The 9149-nt window shown below is 35.1% G+C and overlaps 1 non-coding gene across 1 annotated transcript; it reads right to left on the reverse strand.

The window, feature by feature from the left end:
* Positions 1 to 8269: 8269 nt before the first annotated feature.
* LOC121226671 (small nucleolar RNA R71) lies at positions 8270 to 8376 on the reverse strand. The gene has a single exon (XR_005924403.1). It is a non-coding gene; the product is annotated as a small nucleolar RNA R71 (small nucleolar RNA).
* Positions 8377 to 9149: the final 773 nt, after the last annotated feature.

Raw genomic sequence — 9149 nt, forward strand, 5'->3', positions numbered from 1 at the left:
TTGCCTTCAACTTCTAATTCCAATTGTGATAGATGATCTGCAACTTGATTTTTTGTCCCTTTTCTATCAAAAATCCATAAGTCAAACTCTTAGAGAAGTAACACCCATCTCATTAATCTTGCCTTTGTTTCTTTTTTCTTCATTAAATACTTCAGTGCTGAGTGGTCCATATAGACATAAACACGGTTTGCCATCACATATGATACCAATTTCTTGCATGAAAATACAATTGCTAACATTCCTTCTCTGTAGTAGTGTAATTGCATTGAGCTGCATTAAATGTCCTACTTGCGTAATGAATGGTATGGAAAACCTTATCTTTTTCTTGTCCCAAAACTGCTCCAACTACAAGTTCACTTGCATTACACATAATTACAAAAGGCTTTGTCCAATCAGGGCTCACTATAGTGGGTGTTGAAACTAATTTTTGCTTTCGAATATCGAAAGTCTTGGTGCATTTTCATTGAAATCGAAAGGGACATATTTCTGCACAGCTAGCTCAAAGTTTTTAAGACTTACGCAAAATATTTTATGAATTGTCTGTAAAAGCCTGCGTGTCCTATCAAATTTCTCACTCCTCGAACATTTGTTAGTTATGTCAACTTCTCTATATTGGCTTTATCAATCTTCAGACCCTTTTTGGAAATATAATTCTTTAGAACAATTCCTTCTTTTACCATGAAATGACATTTTTCCCAATTGAACACCAAATTGGTTTCTTCACATCTTTCTAAAATTAGTTTGAGATTGTGTAGACATTCCATGAATGAGTCTCCATAAATAAAAAAATTCATCCATGAATATGTCTAGTCCTTCTTCTAACATGTAGGAAAAGATAGCAGTCATACATCATATGAATGTAGTTTGACCATTACATAGTCCAAACGGCATCATTCGAAAGACATACGTTCCAAAAGGACATGTGAATGTACTCTTTTCTTAATCATCTAGATATATAAGGATTTGATGATATCCTAAATATCTATCAAGGAAACAGTAATATTACTTTCCTGCCAATCGGTCAAGAATTTGGTCTATAAATGGCAGCGGAAAGTGATCCTTTTTAGTTGCATCATTTAGTTTCCTATAGTCGATACATACCTGTAGTCCTGTAACTGTCTAAGCAGGAATCAACTCATTCTTCTCGTTTGTCACCATTTCCGTTCCTCTTTTTTTAGGAAGATATTGTGTTGGGTTACCCATTCACTGTCAGAGATGGGGTAGACAATTACTACATCCAACCACTTTTTGAACACTTTCTTAACCATCTCCTTCATTGCTGGATTGAGATGTCATTGAATATCAACTACTTGTTTCTTTCCTTCATCCAGTCTTATTTTATGCTGACATAGAATTGGGTTGATTCTTTTAATATCAGAAATTGTCCACCCAATAGTTTTTATGTGAGGTTTTAGCACATCCAAGAATGTTTTCTCCTGCAATACCTACTAGTAAAGTGTTGTTGTCACCCAGATACCTGTATTTCAAGTGTGTAGGAAGTGGTTTTAATTCCAACACAGATGGTTTGAAAAATGATGGAGTCATCTTTTTTGGAAGATTCTCTGATACAAAAGGGTTCTTTATATTGTCTTTTCCAATCTAGTTGATAAATGTGTTCCAACTACTTTTCAAGCAGTTTTTCAAAACATTCGTCTTCTAGGATTTCTTTAATATTTGAAGTGCAATCTTCATCTTTGCTCAATTTCTCTTCCATGCTTTCCTCATTGTCTTCATCCACCTCGCCGATTATATTTCTACTATTTTTCTCTAAGTATAATCGTTACTACTCACTCTCTCAAGGAGCATAAAAATTTCTTGAGCCATTTTTAAACAAACATTTCCTCCAACCATTATGCCAAATTGCTTTTTGCTCTCCAGATCTAAGCCTACATAAAAGTCTTGTAATTGAATTGTATTAATTCTACCCCCCAAAGCCTTTCATACAATTATATTGAATCTATCCATGCTTGACCAAGCGTTTTGATGGGATTCTATTTGGATTGAAATAGCTTCTCATTTGTTTTTAACATCACAAGCATGGGTATGATCCTTTGTAAGAACCATTGCACAAACTCTTCCCATGTTGTAATAGTCCTCGGGGGTAATACTTCTTGTAACAGCCTGATTTCAATAAAATCGAAATAGTGGTTTCAAGACCACAAATTCAAGACAAAAAAATTTATTTTAATAATATTGCACGGTCTGTATTATGATAGGAAAGACGTATGAAAATTTTAATAAGAAAATTTTACCGATTTCATGTTTAATTATAGAAAGGACCAAATTGCATAAAATGCAAAAGTTGAGTTCTAGCAGCTATAAGTATCAAATAGCTATGGAATTCAAAACTTGAGGTCCTTATATGGTAATTAGACCATTAAGAAAAGTTAGTAGATATTTTTGATGATTCATCCCTGGAAATTTAGAAAAAGAAAAAGGACTAAATTGGAAATTGAAATAAATAAAAGATGATAAATAAAATAAATGTTTAATATCATCATTTTATATCATCTTCATCCCCAAATTCTATGGAAACCCTAGGAAAGAGAAAGAATATCAAGCAAGCCTATTTGGGTAAGTAATCTTGTCCCGTTTTTAGTAATTTTTATATTTTTTATATCGGAGTAACCTAATCTAGCTATTTTGGGATCAACTTGTAAATTTATCAAAGTATTAAAAATTTACCATGGATAAATATGTTGAAAATTTGAAATTTATTGTAGAAAATGGAAGGTTGTTGATAGATAAACAACTTTTGTAAAGTGAATTTTCATGAAATTGTGATGTAGGAACTAAATTGTAAAAATGTAAAATTCATGGAAAATTTCTAATTTTTATGAAATATATGTGCTATAAATGTTATATGTAAAAATTAGTTAGGCTTGGAATAAGGATCAAATTGCATGAATTTCATTTTCCAACCCTTGGGACGAAATCATCATTTTTGAAAAGTATAGGGACAATGGTAATTTCGTCTAGGATGTGAATTGAACTAAGTTGAATATGAAATGGATGAAATTGATGTTAAATTCATTTATATAGATCCGGATAACTCAAATACAAAGTTAGATCGAGGAAGATAAAAAGTATTGGATTAGTAGATTTCCGTTTACGAACAAGTGACGAGGTAAGTTCGTGTAACTAAATTGTGTATTTATATGTTTTAAATTGAATAATATGTATGATAATTGTATCATTGTCATGAATATGAAATAAATCTTATATCCGACAAAGCCCGATACATGATAAGTCTCGTTTGAATAATGGAATTCGATGGATACATAATTTCTCAATTAGTTGTGGTCTTGCATATGTTGTGGACACACCATAGCTCTTATGAGAATCTTGTTATAAGCCCTCTTGAGCTTCTTGTTACATGGTTCCTACGAGCATCTTGATCAATAGTGATCCTGCATGTGTTACAGACTACCGCAGCTCTTTGTGAGCGTCCTGTTATATGATCGATTGTGATCTTGCATATATTGCAGATACAAACGCAGTCCTGATATAGGCTCTTTATGAGCATCCTGATATAGGCTCTTTATGAGCTTCCTGACATGGCTCACTTGAACATCCTGCTATATGGCTATCCAGAGCTCATTGATAATAGCTCTTCGGAGTTACCTGTTAAGCTCAATAAGCTTCCTATTCTAAACTCTTATGAGTTTCCTAATTTATCCCGAATAAGCTTCCTATTACATAGCTCACATAAGCATCCTGTTATATGGCTCGAAAGAGTGCTTCTTGAATATGTGCCCTAATTGGGTACCCTGAATATGAGTTGACTGTATACAGTTTTGTACACTTTGAGTCTACTACATGTGTATCCATCGGTATTTTAAAAAAAAATCAACGGGAATAGTTTTGGCATGGTTGAATTGAACTTAAGATGATTGATTATGGAAATGCACATGTTATATAGAAAAATGATATGAAAAGCACATGTTTGTAAAAGTTATTCCATGATAAGCTCATCTTTGATTTTTGATGTTTACATGATAAATATGAAAGTGTTTTGGCAAGTGGCCATAATGATTTGGATGCATGTTTGTATGCTTATTTTGAATGTACATGATTGGTAACTTAAATTCTTGTTATACGAACTTACTAAGAATTTGAAATGCTTATTCGGTTTTCTTTTCTCTATTTTATAATGCTTGGAAGCTCGTAAAGGTTGGAATCGGTCAGAGCATCATCAAACTATCCTTCAGCACGTTTTGGTATAAATCGCAAACTTATTTAAGTATAATGGCATGTATAGGCTAACTTGGCTAATGTTGGCATGTAAATGGTTGTTTGTAATCTAGCCATTGGAATGGCTAGGTTAATATATGTGTGCTTAGTATGGTTAGATTGAATTATGGTAAACATATATGTCTTTCAAAAGGTAAGTTTGAATAAATGTGATGATATATCAATTATAATGTTAATGTTGGTTTGGTTTTAACATCTTGAATTGGTTGGTGTATATATGCAAGTATTAATGTAGGTACAAGGCAAAATTTGAGTGAGAAATAAGGCTTGGAAATGGTCTTATTTTGTCCACACGAGTAGGCACACGAGCATGTGTCTCAACAGTGTGTGACACACGACCATACGCATGGGTTTGTGGTTTGGCTGTGTGTCCCCTGCATCTTGAAAATTGGAAAATAAAATTCTCAGAATTTGTCACACAGATAGAAACACAGGCGTGTGTCTCAACCGTGTGAAACACATAGCCCAGCACACGGGCGTGCGACTTGGCCGTGAAAATCCTGCACCTATTTTTGAAAAATAAATTGTCCACACAGCCTAGCACATGGGTCTGTGGCTAGCCATGTGGCCCAAGTCAATAGCTATCCTAATTTGAACACAATCCGGGTCACGGTCATATGCCTCACATCGAATGCCCACACGGCCTAAGACATGAGTGTGTCAAATCACATGGCCTGACCACACGGTCGTGTGTCCCCTGCACCTAAGAAAAATTTTGAAATTTCAAAAAAAATTCTCTGAGTTCCAAATTTAGTCCCGACTTGTTTCTAATGTATAAATAGGACCTTGAGGGTCCATTTAAGGGACAAATGATTGAATTATGATTTGTTTCGGATATGACTAGTAAAAGATATAAATTAATTGTATTTGTTCTGTGAACTCTAGTAATGCTCTGTAACCACAATAATTTGATTGCTTCTTCTGAAGCTCTAACATATCCCACCGTGCTACATACTTGATCAAATCGTCTAAGAAAAGCTATGGGATCCATGGTTAAATCATCGTTAAATTACACATTAGTCGATAACCAAGTCAATAAAGTTGGATTATTCTCAAATGGAATTTTATTATTTACTGGTCGGGCAATACTAGGCTTTAGCCAATTTGTATCAAATATACTTCTACCAACAAAGTTGCCATCATTTTCCATCACTAAGTTCATTAAATAATATTAAAATAAAGGAAAATATAATATCGTATCTATAGTTTTTAAACTTTCCAACTTATCCTATTAATTGTAAAGATGTTTTCTAAAATTAATGTCGAAACCTCTCCAGCGATGGCAGCAACAACTTGACCACCACCAAATGTGCGAACGTTTGACTAAAAAATACTACACCAAATATATATGAAATTAAAGCAGCAATATCTGCAAGTATAAGGGTCAAATTGTAATATAGTATTGTATTACAACGGAACATAGGGATGTAATCTGAGGTTCGTACCCAATGGAGGATGAATTAAATCTATTGAAAACACTTTTACAATAACATGGCTAAATTGTAATAATTAAATGCTATATTGTGACAACCAATAAACAAAGATAACAACATAAACTAAATAGTTAAAATAAATAACCAAAAGTAAAACACAAACAACTAAATCAATTAAACCAATCAGGAAGATTATGTAACACCCCTCACCCTTATTCAACATCAGAATAGGGTTATGGAGCATTACCGGACTTATAACACAATTAAACATACATTTCTCATCCATTTTAAAAATTCATGCAATTATCATTCAACATCAACCACATTGTCCCTAATATGAGCCTTTGAGGCCCAAAACACACTTTGAGAGTGGTTAGGGACAAAACTAACAACTCATGAAATTTTTACAAAAATTAGAAAATTTTGCAAACTGCAGGGGGCACATGCCCGTGTCACAAGCCATGTGGGCATTCGAAATGGAAGCACATGGCCATGTATCAGCTCGTGTCTGACCCCTTGTAACTCTCTAACTTGGGTCACATAGTGATAAACCGTAATTTATACATATTTTTACCCCATGTTTAACGCATTCTATGGATGATTTCCTATTAGAATTGGTGAATTCGATGCTCCTAATGCTTTAATTTTGTGTTTTATACTTAAGAGAGCATAGGAGAGTGAAAGGAATGAGAAACGGGCCAAAACTGGAGAAAATAGGCCAAAGTACGAAATCAACACGGCCTGGACCTCCTCACATGGGCAGACCACACGGCCGTGTCAATTTGGCAGGTTTAAGCACGGCCTGAAGTAATCACACACGGGCGTGTTAAACGGGCGCGTCCCTGCCGAGCCCAAGTTGGGTCCAATTCAGAAAAGGCTAATTTTGAGGGCTCTTAGGCATTCCAAAGCCTATAAATACACCCTAGAGGAGGAAGAAAAGGGAGGCACATAATAGGGAGTAAGGAATTACTCCAAGGAAGCCGATTGATCCATCTCAGAAGCCGGATTCACCATCAAGACTGATGATCTCTCCTCAATTTCCCTTCAGGAGTTCTGGGTTTTCTTTATGTTTTGTATTCATTGTTCTTCTGAGATGTTTTCCTTTTTAGTTTTGAACTAAATCCCCTAAATACCTAAGGGGAATGAAACCTAAGACGAATCTTGTTATTATTTTCTGAATTGTATGATAATTATTAAACTTGTTTTTGATTATGTGTTCTTAATTCTTGCTTTGATATCCCAGGATACTGATTCAAGATAAGCTCTTATTCAGAGGAGGAATAGACCCTGTCTAAGAGTACATTTGTCATAATTGAGCGGAGTTGTTTGCGCGCCTAGACATAGGGTGACAAGATTTTGCCGGATTAGGGAGAAACCTAATAAGGGGATCCATAGATTGAGTTAATGCAACCCTAGGGTGTTAATTAGAGAAAAGTCTCAATTATTCAATCTAGGGATTAGACGTTATTAGTATTGAATAGGGATAATAACATAACTTAGGGATCTCTACGGAACAAGTTAAATGAATAAATCGTCCGATTCGGAGCCAGAATAACAAGTACAGTCTAGGTGGATTTTCCTTAGGTATTGTCTTAATTCAATCAATTTTCCCAAAAGCAATTCCCCAATTCCATTCTCTGTGAATTCTTAGTTTAGATAATTAGTTAGTTAAAACAAAAACCTCTTTATTCTTAAGCTAGATAATAAAAAGACAGTCAATACTAGTACTTTTAGTTCCCTTGGGTTCGACAATCTGGTCTTGCTAAAACTATACTACTGTTCGATAAGTACTCTTGCCTACATCACGATAATAGTTAGTTTCAAGAACGATTAATTATAAATATTTAAAACCTATCACGAAATCACGTGATCAAGTTTTTGGCGCCGTTGCCGGAGAACTAAGATATTAGGAACACTCAATTTTTATTACTTTAGCCATTTATTTTTCTTGCAATTTAATTTAATTTTATTACTTATTTTTTCTTTCTCTTGGAAGGTTTTTATAGTTTATGACTAGAAGAAACCTATCAGGACCACTACTTTTTGACAAAGAAATCGATCGCACAGTTCACAGAAACCAGAGAGAAATAAGGCGAAGCTTAAGATACACAGAGAACGAGCAAGAGAACGATACTCAAACCCCAACCTCAGAGATGGCTGAAAACCAAGACAATCAACTACCACCTACAATTACGGTTAATCAAAATCCTGCTCCACACACTATGTATGATTATGCTAAACCTTTTTTAACAGGAACTGAATTGAGCATAGTTAGACCTGTTGTAGCTACAATTACTTTTGAACTAAAACCTAACACTATTCAAATGATACAACAATTTTTTCAGTTTGATGGTTTGCAGGATGAGGATCCCAACGCTCATTTAGCCAACTTCTTAGAACTATGCGATACATTTAAAATTAATGGTGTTTCTGATGATGCCATTCGTCTTCGGTTATTCCCTTTTCCGTTGAGGAAGAAAGCTAAACAGTGGTTGAACTCATTACCACGAGGGTCAATCACTACTTGGGAACAAATGACCGAAAAATTTCTATTAAAATATTTTTCGCCGGCTAAAACGGCTAAATTACGTAATGATATCTCTTCTTTTGTGCAGATGGATTTAGAAACACTCTACGATACATGGGAGAGATACAAGGAACTTTTGAAAAGGTGCCCTCACCATGGGTTACCGCTTTGGCTTCAGGTTCAAACATTCCATAATGGCCTGAATCTTTCGACTCGGCAAATGGTTGACGCAGCTGCTGACGGAACCATCAATAATAAAACACCTGAAGATGCTTATGAGTTTATAGATGAGATGTCATTGAATAACTATCAGTGGCAAGTCATGAGGACAAAACCAACTAAAACAACAGGAGTTTATAATGTCAACTCGATCACCATGCTCTCTAATCAGGTAGAACTCTTGAATAAGAAAATTGATGGTTTTCTTAATTCTTCACAGGTTCACCCAGTAATGCAGTGCGAAGCAAGTGGAGGTGGAACAAGCCATTCGGAATACCAACCTTATGGCCACAACATGGATAATGAGCAATTAAATTATGTGGGTAATAATCCTCGACTTCAAAACAATCCATATAGTAACACTTATAATGCAGGTTGGAGAAACCACCAAAATTTCTCATGGGGAGGCCAAGGAAATCAGAGACCACCTCCGGGCTACCAACAGTCACCCTATCAACAGGAAAAGATACCGAACCTTGAAGAGATGCTCACAAAGTTTATCTCGGTATCAAAAACCCATTTTCAGAACACCAAGACAACACTTAAAAATCAACAAGCGTCGATCCAAGGGCTCGAAACTCAGATAGGCCAAAAGACTACTAGGAAGTTTACCTAGTAACACCAAATGAAAAGAGCATGTGAAAGCAGTTACACTAAAGAGTGGGAAAGTGTTAGCAAAATCTGAAAAGAAGCTAACACAAGAAGCCGTGGTAAGC

This window comes from Gossypium hirsutum, chromosome A03, assembly GCF_007990345.1.
Source record: "Gossypium hirsutum isolate 1008001.06 chromosome A03, Gossypium_hirsutum_v2.1, whole genome shotgun sequence".
Lineage (NCBI taxonomy): Eukaryota > Viridiplantae > Streptophyta > Magnoliopsida > Malvales > Malvaceae > Gossypium > Gossypium hirsutum.